The sequence below is a fragment of the Tympanuchus pallidicinctus genome, unplaced genomic scaffold, assembly GCF_026119805.1.
Source record: "Tympanuchus pallidicinctus isolate F22 unplaced genomic scaffold, pur_lepc_1.0 scaffold3, whole genome shotgun sequence".
In the NCBI taxonomy this organism is placed as follows: domain Eukaryota; kingdom Metazoa; phylum Chordata; class Aves; order Galliformes; family Phasianidae; genus Tympanuchus; species Tympanuchus pallidicinctus.
The window spans coordinates 17,539,058-17,556,328 of record NW_026294747.1 but is presented as its reverse complement, the minus strand read 5'-3'; the positions used below and the strand labels follow the sequence as shown (position 1 = coordinate 17,556,328).

General features: G+C 40.7%; 1 protein-coding gene across 5 annotated transcripts in view; it reads left to right on the top strand.

Annotated features, from left to right (window-relative positions):
- The first annotated feature begins 11,181 nt into the window (after positions 1 to 11,181).
- The window catches only part of SHANK2 (SH3 and multiple ankyrin repeat domains 2), a 334,008-nt gene continuing 327,918 nt past the window's right edge, over positions 11,182 to 17,271 (top strand). For 2 of the 5 annotated variants that reach the window (XM_052693116.1, XM_052693111.1), the window contains exon 1: positions 11,191 to 11,272. The gene's annotated coding sequence lies outside the window, so the exon portion shown is untranslated. Of the gene's footprint in view, positions 11,273 to 11,292; positions 11,411 to 17,271 lie in introns of those variants that run through there. The other 3 variants (XM_052693113.1, XM_052693112.1, XM_052693115.1) reach the window with 3 other exon arrangements.

Sequence of the window (17,271 nt, the reverse complement as noted above, 5' to 3'; positions counted from 1 at the left end):
TCTGACTATTTTGCTATTGAAGACAAGTACATCATGTTAGCCTTTTGCATAATGCGATTTAAAGTGGTCAGATTTCTTTCTTTAGTTAGTAATAACTATATAAGTGTGAAGTAGCTTTTTAAAATAAGTTCAGTTTTAATTTTGATTTTGAAGAAATGAACAGTGACATTCTCTTTTCACTCAAGTCTGTAGCAAACATTTCACTGACTTCAAGGAACCATTATACTATCCAATGTATGTGTGCACAGAAATACTACATTGCCTGAATTGATCACCTGCTGGGCTGTGTTTCAGACAACAGCTGTGACTGATAGGGGAAAAAGAAAAAGAGATGTTAAGAGCTGAGAAATTTAGCAGAAAATAATCCATTCCCTGTTTTGGAAATGTTACTTTTAACGGGTCCTATGGAAGCTATGACCTCTTTCAGGCTTCTGCCTTCTCTTTACCAAAGTCCACTTCTTTTAATAAACAATGAATGGATTTAGGACCTACCACTGCATTCAAAGCAGTTGCTGTAAATCATTATGTTCAAAAACACTAGGATGTTGTGCTGGCTCCAAGGATTCATTCACGCATACCACACTGCAGCCAAAGGTATCCTGAAAAGAGCCTTAGGAGAATACCTTAGTAAACACTGTGATCAGTTTTTCAAATTTATTCTGTCAGCAACCTTGTTAGCACTTCAAAGTATACGGAATTTTACTTTGAAGTAAAAAAGATAAATATTACTATAAAGAGAACTGAATAAATCTATTGATCACATGGAGGACTTACTGAACTTTTTAAACGTCCATGCTACAGTGAGTCGCAGCATCAAACTGTTGCTCTCTGTGGCTGTTGCTTTCAATTGAAGTTCAGCTTGGAGAATTATTTGTCACTTTCAAAGACAGACAGGAGCTCCTGATGGCTGGATTTCTGTTTCATACCTCAGAAAATAGCTTGTTACAGGTGAAAATCTCCAGTCTTTCCCAGAATGTGGTGCATAAAGTATTCCTCCCTCTTAAGAATTTTGGCAGTTGAATCTATAGAAATAATAGACAAAGTTGTTCTGACATACATTTCAGAAGATTTCTTGTTTGAATCCATTTGAGATGGCTATAGGAGTTTAAGTGTAATGGAAAAGAGAATTACTAGGAATTTCTTGTTTTGACTTCCTGAATTTCTGTATCTTTTGCTTTCTCATTCTCTACAGTTCAGACAGAATTAGTTTTTCTTCTAGCTTGTGATTTAAGTGAAACTTAAACTGTGTAGCTAGTGGACACGTGTCCAGAGTTTGGGAAGGCAGATTTCTGATTATGTTCTGACACTGTCATATTATCTACTAATATTTATATGATTCTTAAGATGCACAAGTAACTATTTGCAGAAAATGGGAAAAATACCATCCTATGGGTAACTTCTCTCTTTCTCTCTCTCATTTGTTTCTTACATTTAGATTATTTCAACACAAAGTAACTTTTTTCTATCTTTACCTACTACTTTGACAAAACCTTATTACCTGTTCTGTTGTCTGAAAATGTTGCTTGAGTCAAGGTATCTGCAGGACCTGGTTAGTGCTATGGTGCCATTTGCACGTGTGGGAGCTGAACTTCAGAGAGATCTTTGGGAGCAGCTGCAACTTTACCCTTTTTAACTGCTTTCTACTTACTTGAGTAACTGTACTTTCTGTGAAACTAAGTAAAGCAATTGTGAAGGAGATTAGACTATGAAAATATTTGATGGAGAAAGTGGACATGTATGACTTTGGTGTAACTTAGCTTTGATGTGCTTACCCATTCTTTTTCATTGGTGCAAAGGTTAAATCCATTAACTGGTGGTCTTCCAGTGTGGCTGACAAGGCATGATGAGCTCAGGCTAGCAAAACCACAAAGTACTTGATCTCTGAATGTATGACTTTTATTGTCAGCAGCAAAAGTGACTTGACTTTCATGTGTTCGCTCTACATGTGAGGAAATGAACATAAATTAGTAGCTACAGTCATTTCCTCTGGGTAAATCTATCTATCTGATCTTAAATACTAGAATGCTGAAAGGCTAATGGCTTGACTGGCTGACATGATGAACATCTACGGCTGTTTGTGAAGACAAAGGCAGGTCTCGCGTGCTCACTGTCTTTGAAAATCAGGTCACATCACCAGCAATGTCTTTATAAAGAATCCTCTTGATTTTAGGAATATTTACATAAACTTACACCAGGACAACAGCCTGATGTATCTCTTCAACATCTGAGTTTCTAAAAATTGAAAAGATTGAGCTTGTTTGCCTTCCAGGAAGCATTAGATGATAGGTGGAGTGTTTTTATCCCCAGTTCTTGAATGTGTCAGTGTTTTACATTTATATCTAAAGAAGCAGTATGTAGACCTTACGGTAATTTGTAGGAAATGAACACACATTTGAGGTTTTATAATTCACATGTGCTAACTTCCCTTGCCAGAATTGCAGTTTGGGAATAAAACAAACTCAACAGTTCATGCCTGAGTGATTATGATTTTTCTGTGTCACAGGATATTTGTAAACCTTTTACACAGCATGACTGTTTTAATTTTGTGTTTGTTTGTTTGTTTTTGTCTGTTAGGAAAATTTTTCACGTCAGTATTGTCATATTACTGGACAACCTTGCTAGAAAAGGAAAGCAAAATAATTTAATTAAAAGACTTTAAGATGTCACTTCATGTTCAGCAATTAACAGAAAAAGAATGGTTAAGATTAGAAAACTTCAGACATCTTACAATGTGAATATCTATGGCAAACTCTTTGGATGTTGAACCAGATACATTTTGTTTATATATTGTTTTAAGTGAGCAACTTAGCTAAATATTGATGTTTTATGAGTTACATTTTTGTAGTATGTAGCACAAGGACAAACCCATAAATAAACATGATACTTGCATGTGGAGAAAAGAAATTTTGAAATGATTTGTCTCTCTGGCAATTGCAAATCAGGAGTTATCAGGGGACTGACAAGTTCAAGGCTCTTCCTTAGGTCTGGGAAAGGCTTCTTTGCTGTGGATTCTTAGGGTAGAATTCTGGCAACTTGCTCAGATCCCAGAGCTCTATAGAGGCTTGGGAACAAAGTGACAGATGTAGTCCCACGTCTTGGCCCAACTCATGAGCCACCACTTTTTGTTGGTAACATTCTCCAGCTAGATAGGACTTTACACATGCTTAAAGCAGCATGTGTTAGCAAAGATAAGTAGCTCATGCTCTCTATGCATCACTTCCTATTGCAGAATGCTTTGAGCATATCTGTGAAAACAACCAATCCTAATAACCTGCCATCTGGACTCCAGAAATTTAATGGTTTCTGACTTTAAACTAGCTTCAATCCGCTTGCTGAGCTGTGTGTGTGCCTGTTACTGGTTGGAAAATCTCCAGGCTAGAGCATCCTACCTGAGAGAGAGGATCACTTCAAATATAAATATCTTAGCCAAATTGGAACACAATACATGTGCAACTTGAACAATCATGCTGTGTTTGACCTCTTATTTCATATGGCATTTATAAACCTATCCCATGTCTTCCCATTGGGTCTCGGTGTTCATATAGCCTAACAATACAGACCTGACTCCAATGACAGCTCACACCTATTTTCTCAACCTCTTGTAGGTTAACTTTAGAAACAATTCTCTCAAGACTGTCAGATAATCAAAAAGCAACCAACTTAGCAAATTTTAGAAAATTGCTACTCAGTAACGGCGATATACATTGTATGGTAACTGTTGAGTCACAGCCTGAACCACTGATTGAGCACCTGGGGGGAAAAACGGTCAGCCCTGGGAGCACAGGTGAAGGCAATTCAGCTGTGTGAGAGGAAGGAGTGGAGCCTGGCTGCACCTCTCTTAGACCTCATCTCAGAGCTGACTGCTACTGGGGAAGGATCTCTGGTTGGAAGTTCATCCCTTGTGGAGTTTCCTTGTGAGCTTTGATGAGGGATGAGTACTTTCCCTTTTTGTAACACCTTTCCATTGTGATTGCATCTCCTGTATCATCATTTCATCATGTTGATCTTTCTGATTGTTATGTACATGCATCTAACAACAAATTGATTACTATGAATATCTGATTGGCTTAACTTAATGTATGACTAGTTATATTAGATATTATTTTCCCTCTCAGCTGAGATTTGTAACCACGTACAAATTCCTCAACCACTGCACTAAAAAGCAAAGTTGAAACTACTAATGCTATCAGCACATAATGTTCTTGCTCAGTGACTTGCTACTATCTACTACGGCCTGTCATGGGGAGGAATGATTGTCCCCAGGCAGTATAAAACAAGAAAAACGAGAGGGGAAAAAAAATTCTATGTGCTCTGGGTTTCTATAATATGGCAGTAATCACATAATATTCACATATTTTTCAGTTTCTGAAACTGATTTACAGTTTACAAAAAGTTGAGAAGGAATAGAATCTAAGCTTACCTCCACCTGGTAGTATTAATCACAGTTCAGAAACTTCAGGCTTATGTAAGAGGGAGCACAATTTAGAGTTAACAAGGATTCATGAAGTCTCCATTCATATTGACTAATTCATGCCTTTAAGAAAGATTCCTAACCTTTTTTTTTACATCAATGGATCAGTACGGATGATGAAATTTCACAGAAAGGCACTGATGATAAGTTAATATTTATGAACTTTGTAAGTTCTATGTAAATAATAACAAAAACCTGCTGTTTAATTCTCTTTGAGGTGCTGGTTAGTGACTGCTAAATTTGTAAACTTTGCACATTTTACAAACTGGAGATTATATTCCGGTGTTATAAAGACTACTAGCTAGCATTTCTTTCCCTTTATGAACAAATATCTCATTTGGCAGGTTCAAATAAAGGCAGAGGGTTTATGCAGCTTCAGAGCAGAAAGCCTTCCCGGTTTTGCTATTCTGTTAATCTCTCTTACCAAAACAAACAACAACAACAAAAGAAAAAGTAGTGAATTCTTATTTTAAAGGGTGTGGTCCTAGTTTAAATATTCAATTAAATAGTAAAATATTCTGACAAAAATCTTGTCCTTTGGAGCAGCTGCCAAACTTAGCAAATGGGTATTCTGGCTCTGAATGGTTAAACGTAGCATAGTCCTGATTCTGAGGAGTACGTTTTGAGACAGAAAACTGTAACAAGAAAAACTGTTAGTAAATATCCCTGTCGGCATGAAAAGCAGAACATCTGCTGAAGTCACGAGTGGTTTGTTGCCTGAGTTAGCAGCAGGACAGCTGCTAACTGATTAGCTATGGCTTGATAAGAGAACAGGAGCAAAGTAGATAGAAATGCTTGTCATTTGAAGTTGTTTGAAATCAGGCTAAAGCATTAAAACCTAGATAGCAATTTTTTAAAAGGCTTTTTATTTTGAGAAACTGCTGTAATGACTTTAGACTATTAATGCATCTCCAAATTGAAATACATGTGGATGAAAGCAAGACTTCATCTGATGTTCACCAGAGTATTGCAGTAAGCATTTGTCTATTCCTACCCAGAAAAACACATAGTGCATGCAAAATACTGAGCACATGTTCCAAAATTAAGTTTAAGCATAGACTTAGGGTTTCCCACATATGCTGAGATTAGCTGGAATATGGCACTTGCATTCCTTTAAGTCTGTTTTGTGGGTCTGATCTGCAGAGCTGTGACACCAGCCTGAACTTTGGGCCACATGCTGAAAACAGTCCTTGCCTGCTTTTTTTCCTAAACTCAGCTTGGGTGAGGATCTCTCTGATTTGAAGTAGATGTGGCAGTTCAAACACCTGTGAACCTCAAATACACTCCTATTAGGCTAGGTGTAATGGTGAATTAATTATGGATTCCAACACAATTAACTTTGGCTGACTTTTATGTTAATTCTTAAAACAAGACTTACTAATGTGTGGAAACAGGAATAACCATATGCAGCTGTTGGACTGTTTTCCTTGATACTCTTCACTTCAGCCTGGAGGAGGAGTTTTGACTATGAGAGCCACTATGATAAACCAACCGCTTGCTGAGGTTGTTTTTTCTGCTAGGTCTGTAGGAAAAGTTTTTCTCTTCTCTGAAAAGAAATCAGTGTTGGGCAGTATGTAATGTGTATATATATACTTGCAGGTGTGTTCAATAAGTGCTCATACAGCAGTTAAATCTTGTAGCCAGAACATCGTTGTAATATGATATGTGTTGCCTTCCCAATTGGCATGGAAGAGATGTGAAATACATGATGGTGTTTTCATGGCACTGCTTGCAGATGCTCCTATCAAAGGGAATTTCATATTGTATGGGTAGAATAAAGAAAGTTTGTTAAAGCTGTCTTATTCAGTTTTGGGGGTGAGAAAAGGCAGTCTTTTTTTCCACTAGTGCTTAAACGTATTTTGCATTAGACGCTTCATGCTGGCATACTTCTTATGAGACTTAAGTTTTAAATTCCTCTGAGAGGAATACTGTAATTTTTCTAAACTATACCAGTTTACATACATATTTCACATATATGTGTGTGTGTGTGTAGGTATAGGTATAAAACCTATGCAAACAACATATGCTTCTGAATGATATAAGTCAAATTTCCCTAGATTTTGTGGCTAACACACATCTCTGAATATTCTCAAATCATCTGCTTTTACTTAGCCCTCTCTTCAGCAAAAGGTGTGGTAAATTACCTGAGGGCTTCAGAGTACATAAAGCAAGTTACCTGTCATACTATGCTGCTAGGAACTGAAATCTGTTTTTTTTTTTTTTTTTTTTTTTAAAAAAAAAAAAAAAAAGTATGTGTATATATATGTGTGTGTGTGTGCATATATTTGCATATATATATGTATATATATATATGCACACGTATATCTTGGGCCAGTGTACTCATATCGCCAAGGGTGCATTACTAAGACATAATCTCTCTATTGCTTGTTGTCTCTGGTAAATTACTGCCATTGGGAAATGTGACCACCAGCAGGGTAACTAAGGCAGTAATGTTGAATGTGGTCTGGATGGTCATGGTTTTATATAATGTTTGAAGCAGGTCAAGCACAGCAAAATTCTTAAAATAAATTATTGTGTAACGGTGTCATTACGCATGTAACCTGAGGAAGAAATGAATTAACCATTACAATCAGAGCATGCGTATTACAGATTGCAGACTTATCAAATGAAAAATGGAGGAAAAAACAGCCTTCAAGCAGAAAAATTAGAGGAAAGTTAGATAGCCTTTTATTTGATGCTTACTATATGAAAGCTTTTATGTGTAAAAGGTAAGAAGAGAAAATTAGGAAAGATACTTTCTCTGACTCCATGCTTTGTTCCTATTCCATTATAGATAAACAATTTCCTTATTATCATTAATATAAAAGGCCATTTATCTTAAAGTGCAAGGAACCTAATAAAGATCAACACGAAATATTTATTACTTTATTACTATTATTTTAAAAGGCACAATAATCTTCCATCAGGAGACATGTATGTGTTCTGTTTCTTTCAGATCTAACTGGTGCTTTTAAAGATTTTTGTTAGGACGTAATGAAGTGCTGGGAAAATACATTCATAGTGGCAGGAAAAAGATCTGCATTAATTTAATTTTATATTGGTTTAAGCGTAATAAGCTGGCTTAGTGAGAGCAACTGACAAAATACTTCTGAACACAAGTGGAGAAATACTTACTGAAGAAGTATGAGAGCAAAATACGAAGAAAACCCAACAGAGTGGTGAGAATGGTATGTGCAGAACCATACAGGAGAGCAAAGGCTTTGAGGGCATATCTTTAAGCAAACTTGCCTAAATATTACAGAATTTTGATTTTTTTTCCATGTAAGTGATTTTATGGATTTTAGTAAATGAGTAAATGTACAAGAAAATCTAAATAAGAGACCTAGAAAACTTACACAATTTGATCTTTTTAGAAAGCTTAGAAATGCTAATTTCAAGCTTTAGAAAGCTTGAAATGCAGATGGAAATGTATTTAAGAAAAAATAATGAAATACTTCACCTTTTCCTCCTCGTATGAGAAATCTGAGTTTGGAGTCTGCTGTGTTAATGCTCCAGTCCTATGTTCATTTCTATAGTTCATCTACATGCTGGTTCTGTTTGATAGCAGGGTTTAAAAAATATTATAATAGTAATGATAAGCAAACTTGATTGAAATCATTCAGTGCACTGGCACCAGAAGCCCTTGGAGTATAATTACGACAGTGAGAAGTTTGAAAGTTCTTGAAACTTCCTCTGCCATGAGCAGGGAATATGGGTTTCATCCCACCTAGCCATATCAGGCTGCCACATAGTGGTTCTGCATGTTTATATCATCAATGGGAAAATGTAGGCAATTGCAGGCAGCAGCTCCTGCCCTGCAGCTCAGATGGTGTCCACACCAACAAAGCCCAACCATGGAGATCAGATGGTGCCTTATGCGCTTAGTAGTCCAGACTGCTGCAGCAAGCTGGACTTCCAACTGCTGCAGCAAGTTGGATTTCCACAAGTTACTGACCACCATAACAGGTGGTAGAGTCACCATCCTTGGAGTTGTTCAAGGAGCATATAGGTATTGTACTGAGGGATGTGGTTTAGTGGGAAATACTGGTGATAGGTGGATGGTTGGACTAGTTGACCTTGGAGGTCTTTTCCAATCTTGGTGATCCTATGGTTTCATGATTTTATGAAATTACTATCCAGTATGCATGAGATAGTTCCCAGAAACTGCAAAGTTGTGTCATTTCTCTTAAATCCTAGGACTTGCCCTCACTGTGCTTTCTTTCTTATGTTTTTGGAAGGGTAAAATGTTACAGAAAAAGTTTCTTAATGTCTTGTCACAATTGTGAATTGTTTCACAAAAAACGTTTTTCAGGGAAGAGTTTATAGTTTGGAGCTGCTGCTTTGTCCCAGATTTCTTAGTTCTTACTCAGTTGAAGCTCCTGAAGGTCATCATAATTCTTTTTGTTAATAGAAGAAGCCTAAAAATTTGGAAACATATGTCGATAGATGAATATTTGGTGGGACTTAACAAATCAAAATTTTAGGCATTGCAGTTACGTTTATAATGTATATACTATAAAGGGGATTGATTTACTTTTATGGTTTCCTGTTAAATCCATCTGTATTTATAAAATACCTGAAGCATCCTTAAATTCCTCTTGCGTTTCAGACATGACAAAGACATACATGGGGCTCAATTCAATCATACTTCAAGGCTTTTCTCTTGAAATTTCTGGATGTGGTATGCTTTAATTACATGTCAGTATGAATAGAGCTACAGAAGGGCGCTCCTCAGACAGAGCAACTGTCAGCTACTGCCACTGCCATAAGTAATTTTCATTTGCACTCTTTGTGTATTGGTTGTTGGATACAATATGGGACTTTGAATTGCAGCATAAAAGCAGTTCTCACCTCTTTCCCCCATGTCACTGTTGGTAAGTTTTAATTGTAAAAGATGCAGTAGATGGAGTTTTTCCTCTCAGCACTGCTGTCCTATTTTCCTGTGATATCCCCTGGGGATCTAAGATGAGTTTAAGTCAGTCCATTTTTTTCTCGACTGACAGAACAAATGTTCAGACGCTTTAAAATTTAAAGAGAAAAATACAGAGATGGGTGGACCAGTTCAGAAGAGGTAGAAAATTCCGATGCAAATTAACAACCTTCTTTTTTTGCTTGCTTGATTGCTTCTGTGTTGTTTTTGTTTGCTTTTAATTTTCTCTGATGATGATTTATGTTCTGGAAGCTCAGCATTCTCAGTTGCCTCTGCTGCATCTGAAGAGGAAATCTGTGGCACTGAGGACCTGCAACCAGCAGAGAGAATTCAGTGATGTGAACTTTGCCAGGAACTGCACCTATGTGCAGAAGACTCTTTGCATGAAAATTATTTTTGTGACACAGCTTAATGCTCATTAATATTTATGAGGTAACATAGCTGCTTTGCATGGATTGAAGAAAATTCCCAGTTTCAAGGATGTTTGTTTCTTGCTTAAAAAGAACCATGTGAGAGCTACTGTGGTGAAAAGTTTTGCAGTTGGGAAAGCAGGGCAGAAAGTACAAAACTGAGTTGCTAAAAATATTTAAATATATTTTCTGTTTCTATGCGTATTTTCTGTTGTTCTCTTTACATATGTTGCTCTGGAAGTAATGCCTCCTATTTATTTCCATGTAAACCGCAACAGATACAAAAAGTACAACAACATTATTTAATAGAGCACATTCTCAGCTACTAAATGTTACTTTCTTACATAGTCACCACTATTAGCTATGCATTTTGGTCAGCAATGAACAAAAGCCTGTGTGCTGCACTTGTGACCATCTGCACCAGTGGAGATGTTGCACTGTCACTGCAGAATTGTACCTCACTGTGCTCGCACCCACTGGTTGGTCTCCATAAACATTCGGTGAATGTCAGGGGGTGCTGTGGAGAAATTCAGTGCCATGCCTTTGCTTCATGCTCACTTCTATGTCAGACGCCATTTTATCAGGGCTGCCCCTCTGCTACCGTCTTTCACACGGCAACAAAAGGTGATGGAACACTGGTGGGAACGTTCAACCTCTGCTGCCATACCACCTCCATCTGATGGTGTGAGCCAGAATCATAAAATAGGAGGCATTACTTTTGGAGCAGCACTGGTTCTTCAGAACAGTTTAACAGAGAAGCAACGCGGTGACTCATCTTTGTGGCGACGCGGTGCTGTGGTTGGCTTCCTCAAGTGCTCTCAGATCCATACACTTGCTTAGATTGTCTTAATTTGCACTGAGTGGCGTTACAGATCCAGAATGGGGTGACAGAAGTGCTCCGAAGCAAAGCCTTGCTAAAGGGCGCTGCGCGAAGCAGCGGCCCTGGCTTTGCTGCAACCCACCGAGGGCTCAGCCTATGGTTCTCGCGCCCCCGGGTCGCTCCAGGCTCGCGGCAGAGGACGCCGTCTCTGGGAGCTTATCGGGCTCTCCCCGGGCCATGGCACGCTGTGCGGCGGTGGGTCGCGTGCGGGGCCGGAGCTGCGCCGCGTGCAGGTGGGTAACGGCGCGAGGATGTGGAGCGATGCCGGCAGCACCCCGCTCTGCTAAAGCTTCCCTCAGCCGAGCGCTGCGCCCACCCTCGCCCGGATCCTTTCACGGGCAGAGCCTGACGCCTTCCGTTCCTCTAGGAAAACGAAGCGTCCAGGGCACGGCACCGCGCCGTGGGGGGACCAGAGCAGGCGGGCGCCGACTTCGAGCGGCGCGGGGGGGCCCGACGGCGAGGCGGGCGCTGCCATGCGGCGGGGGGGCGGCTCCGCGGCCCGGCCTCCGCCCAGCCCGGCCGGCAGCGAGGCGTGAGGGGAGCGCCGCCGCCGAACCCTGCCGCCCCGTCGTCCGCCACAGGTAGGCACGGGGGTTGCGGGCGTTACCTGCCCGGCCCCGAGCGCACGGAGGCATGTGTGTGTATCGGGGGGGGAAGCGAGCACCTCGACTTTTGCGGAGGAATTTCTTGTGCGGGAGGCGGGTCTTGGGGGACTGCAGGTGAGGCGGAGGGGGAGGATGTCGCGGCTTGGGATGGAGGGGCCGGGGGTGTTGGGACGGAGGGCTGAGAAGCGGTGGGCAGGGGCAGCGAGTTTAGGATAGCTGCGTTGCCCCCACTCTGCCAGCGAGAGGCAGAGGAGCAGCAGGTGGAGGTGCTTCCTGAGGGCTCCGCCGGGCAGAGAAAGACGTGGGGTGTAGTTGCTCTGCTTCGCACACCTGTGTCCTTGGGCCCCGCTCCTCAGCATGGGAGTCGCAAACCTCCCCGCAGAGAGCTCAGCCTGCCAGAGAGTGCGTTCTGCTCCTGCAAGTTTTCACTTCCTTTGCATTGTGCCTCGCCCTTCTCTCCTTTGCTGCGCTCTTGGCTCTGTTCGACTGTGTTCAGAACGACCTGCCTTGTTCGAGGGAGCCTCTGCCGGGAAGAAAAAATAAAAGCCCTCAAAAACAAATGCTATCTTTGTTTAAAGGTATTTGCGGCTCAAGGTTGTGACTTAGCTGTGGAATTGCGTGGTTCGTCTTTGCTTATATTGAAAGCACAGTTGTGTGTTAAAATAATCAAAGCTGTGAAATAGCAAGGCTCAAATGCCTTTTAACACTCATACGGTCTCCTGCATCAGCTCCAGTGGTCAGAGACACTCCAGCTCCCTCCGTGGGGAACTAGGAGTTCTTCCACAGCCTCTGGCACAGATGGAGTAGATGGCAAGATGGGTTAAAATAGGAATTGTTTGCGCTGTTTAAAAGTTGCAGCTAATGAAGCAGAGTGCCTGCTGGTAAATTCCTAGGTTTGTTGCTGGATACCATTGTGGGAGTCGTCTGGCTTTGGTAGGGAAGTTATCAGGTCTTTAACACACTTGAAACGCAGAAAGTGTTGAAGAGAAACCTACATAGATTTTGTAGAGTGAAAGATCTGAAGTTTCAGCTGTACTTCTGGATACTGTAGGACATTAACTTTGCCTGTGTCTTCTATACTAAGAATACAAGGACTCCAGTTAGACTCTCAGAAGTCAAATGAGAGCACAAACCACAGGGGAGCGGAGGAGGCACCGGTGATCAGTTCCTTGCAGTGGCAGGAGAGGGTTAGCCAGAACCCAGTTAGGAAAAGCACTCCCAAGCTGTAGAAGGAGGAAAAAATGGCCTCAAAGAGCTTTGCTCAATAGTGGCAGCACTTTTTTGAATCCCACATTTGATTGCCAATGTGATCTTACGTGGGCAATTGCATGTTAATATATAAGGCATCACCCAGGCATTTGCAATGATTTTCTCCTAAGTCTGAAAGTTTAGAAGAATTAAGTTGGAAAAAGTAGTTGCTGATTTTGATGGCCAGGCTTCAAGCAATGTTTTCTTTTCCTGGTATTTTGTTGTAAACTAGAACTTAAAGCCCATGAAGATGTGGCTGAGAGTTCTGGCCACATCTGGTTCTTTGCATTGATTCTGACTAGCTCTTTTGATTGTCCTTTCTTATCCCATAGCACTCATGCTTTCCCTTGCTGTTTAGTCCAGAATAGATAATCTTTAAATTCCTTGGGTTGTTTTTTCTCCCCCTGCTCCCCATTTCAACTCTTCTTCTCCCTGTGTTTGTACTTCTCTGTTTCTCAGCTGAGGCTGAGCTGGAGCTTTCTTCAGCTCAGGAATTCCTCAGATGCTGCAACCTCTGGGTTACTTCTTAGCTGCTCTACTCAGAGCTAGCCCCTGTCCTCCTGCAGCCTTCTGTTTTTCCTCTCCACCTCTCTTCCTCTCTTTCTTTCTTCTTCCTCAGCTGTGCTGCATGTGGAGGAAGGTTGTGGCTTCATCCCTTGAGGATGTCCCTTGGGCAATGTGTGTGCATGTCAGGTGTCTGGGATGGGGACATGGCACTCCTTCAACAGCCCCATCAAGAACTGTCCGAGGAAGAGAAAATGAATTATGCAAAAGACTCCGGTGGCTTCATCAAGTTTCTTTCTTAAGTTTCATCAGCAGACTTCAATTTCATTGCTTTGGAGGTCAGACTATTGTGTTAGGGAGCCTGATGAGCATTTGCTGTGTGACAGAACTGCAAGTTTCTAGAGGAGCCCCACAGAGCCCCAGCATGACGTAGGTGTTCCCATCAAACCACTTTTCCATTAATTAAAAAAGTAGGCACCCTAGATAGTGTGAACTCTTTGATGAGGACATTAGAGGCAAGTTGCTTATCTTCAGCATTATCATTTTTTTTTTCCAGCCTTTATTTTTTACATGTAAGTTATTCTTGACTCTTGCCTGTCTGGAAAACCTCTGCTGTAACCTACAGGATCATCACTGCTCCATTTTCTAACTTCTCAATCTCATTCTAATCAAGAATGTAAATACATGCATAGTGATTTGCATGTCATTAACTTCAGAAATAAACAGTCATGCTAAGAATCAGGTTTTTTTTGAATCTAATTTTCTTGCCTGTCTGAGAAGTAGCACCTGGAATTCACAAACCCGGATGTCTGAAAACATGCTTTCCACACTCTGCTCTTTACTTTCTACATTTTTCACTTTGGTCTGAGAAAAAAAAAAATCATTTAAAAAATATGGTTATGGGGATTTTTATAACAAGTTTCTCTCTTAAATCTTCAATAACATGCTTTGCAGGTTTGTGAAGGCATACAGCAAAAGAAAAATATATTTTAAAATGAAAATTTTAGCACGGTGTGTAGTTACACACATGTTGCTAGCACTGATTTCCTTGTGATCATTTGTGTACGCAGTGTCTGATGTAGTCCAGAGATTTCAAGGGAAGATCCTGTATCTGTGGACAGGCACGTGCTGATTTTGAGGAATTCTGGGAGACCAGAGGGAAGCTGATGTTGTCAGAAGTGGGCCTTGAACTTCACTTTCCACAGCACAGATCTGTGGAAGACACTGACAGTTCAGGCTGCTGGGCTCTGCATAGAGCAGTCCATAGACTACGCAGGCACTCTGCCAACAGTTTACACAATTGTTTTTGCTTGATGTCAGAGATGCTGAGAATAAAAATTTGGGGGATTCTTGCTTGATTTTGGAAGTGATAGCCACAGAAATCTGGAGGAGCTGAGTTCCATTTATGCTATCTTTAAGAATGAGCAGATGTGATTTAATTCATATTAAAAACCTGAGATGTGAAATGGGCCTTTGCTATGCATCATTTGTGCAGAATTCAAGTCTTGTTTTAATAGGCTGCCATCAAGCCAGCGAGCCTGTAAGCCAGCAGGAGGTTACTTTGGATCAAAATGCCATGATGTATAAGGACCTTCCCCATCTGAAACGGCTCATGGCCTTTCAAAACAGGATTATCACTAGGGCTGCAAATGCACTGCCTTATACTCTTGATAGAAGTGCATATGTCGGACCTCTCTGAAGCAAAAAGAAATTGCTAGTGTTGGTGATGATCCAATATAGCAGCTTTAACATGCCTCTTCTTTCAGGAAAGATGGGAAAACAGTGTACAATGTTTTGCTACAAAGAAAGACCTACGTTTAAACCGATGAGATAAAACATGAGGCAAATTGTGGATCAGATTTAAGTTCAAATTCTATTTGAAGAAACATTTTAATCTTCTTTGCTGTGTCACATATAGCATATGGTTTTGTCTGAAGCCTTGGATGCAGTAGTTGTACTTCATGCTCAGCGTCGTTACAAACAAATTTCTGTAATAGAAGTAAATGGTTTATCTTTCACTTGAATACCCAAACTCTATTTGGATGCCCGGAGGAAACCAACTGGGCTATTATGGGGTTTTTTGGTGTAAAAAAGTGTGGGAGAGTTGTGCTCGTGTTCTCGAGTTCGTTCTGGTGTGTAGGGTCTGTTGTAACGTAGGGGGAGACGGGCATTGTGCTCAGCAGGGGGAGTGCTGCCGGGGTCTCTATAGATATGCGTGGCTGAGCAATAGGATGCTTAATGAGGGGATGATGAATGAAGCAAAGAGTGCCGTGCCAACACCTTCTTATAGGCACCGTAAACAATCACTGGCTTGTTTTGAGATAATGGCCTTAATGTTCAGGGTCTGTGGCGTCTTTCTGTTGAAACTGTGGTTGAATTCTTGTGCAAAGGACTGACAAGTATAGTTAATTTCAAATGTTTCCTTTCTATGTTTAGCTTCTGTATGTCTCTGATTTAGGTTTTGGTAAAACTTAGGCGTAGGCATAAGTTTGCCATTGCAGTTTCAGATTCAGTGTTTGCCTGCTTTTTGTTAACTCAATTGTATTGATAAAATGGAGCAAGTACTTCACAAAATTTGATATTTGTAATGAGGATGCTATCATTTAGGAAAGAGAGTTTTGGGACTGAAGAACTTTTGATTACAGAGGAGTGTGTCTGAGTATGTTTTGAAAGTAAACCTCAGAAAACAGTTAATTGGTGTTTTTGTGTTCAACGTTGAGGCTGTGAAGCTATGACACAGGCTGAGCCAGCTGTGTGAGCTTTGCATTTAACATGTAATCACCAGAGGATAGCAGAAAATACGTTCAGCAGTCTTTATTCTGATTATAAAAGTGCTCTTCTTTAATTTGTGTTAACACTGCAGCATAAATATTTTATATCCTCCAACCATTCTACCATCATGACTCGTATCTGGGGATGTGAGAAAAGGCTGTGGATCTTGAGTAGTCCGGGACTTCTGCAGAGCAGCCTTCCACATTACTGAGTCTCAGCTTGGGAGATGCGTTCCTGTGTCTCGTGCAGCAGCTGCCAAGCACTCCTGTGCTGGGCTGACTGGAATGAAGCTCAGCTGGAGTGTGGAGAGGAAACAGGGTAGCGAAGGAAAAGGAACAAAGGTGACTGATACTGGAGGAGAGAAATGACGGAGAGTGAAGTATTGCAGCTACGGTGCTGTATGATGTTAATCATAACCAACAAAAAGGGTTGAGAGTAGTCTGGGAAATGTGGGTAAAATTAATCCTTGTAAAAGGCAACCAGAGAAATGTTAGAAAAAGTCCTTAAAATATCATCTATTTTATCAGTCTGGTAAAAGAATTTTTTACCGGTTAAAACTAATGTCTCTGTTTCCCTTCTCCTCAAGAAATGTAAAATACTTCCCCAAACTTAACTCTATCACTTATACATTCTTTTGTTTCCATCATTTCTGATTTGGCATTCTGTTTCTTCATTAGCTGTGAAAGTCTCAGTTGGTCCACTGCACAGCTGAAAGTCTTTGTTGTTGACTGTGGTGTAAGGGACTTGGAGAACCTTGCTTCTTCTTGGGAAACATCCCCAGAGCCTGCTTTAAGAATTTTTTGTAATAAGAACTCTGAACCAGTCCTCCTAGTAGCTCAAGGGCTCACTGGTAGTACGTGACACGTTGGGTTCAAACTAAGTTTTAACAAAAATGTAAGCCATAACCAAGCTAGTTATACAATGAAAAAAATTGATGTAAGAGTTTAATGGGTACAAAAGGTGCTTTTGTTTTGACAAAAGTCAATGCTTAGATCCCAGCAAGCTATTTTAAAAGAAGAGCTGATGGCAGAAACTGTGATGTGCAGTTGGCTGTTAGTGATATACGTTGACATTCCATATATATGTGTTTTGAAAGTGGCTTTTCCAGTCAAGGGGAATAATGTGAACACGTTGCAGTTGAGTTAACATTATAGCAGTGTGGTTAAAATTGGCGTATGCTAATATTTTCCCAGACTCCCACTATTTTCAAATGTTTTACTGACCACTGTAATAGCTGGAGATCTTTTCGTATAGTCTAAAAGAATAGATGGAGTTCCTCTAGTGTGTTGCTGGCCTTACTAAGTTATAGACCTGCAGAATTCCCTCCTGAAACTGCCCAAGTGCTGCCCATTGCACACGGTGCTGCTCACCTCCTCTACCTGCACTAATGGGAAGGGGCTCTCGAAGGACATGGCCTGATGGCAAATAGGGCATGACAAAAGCCCTGCCAC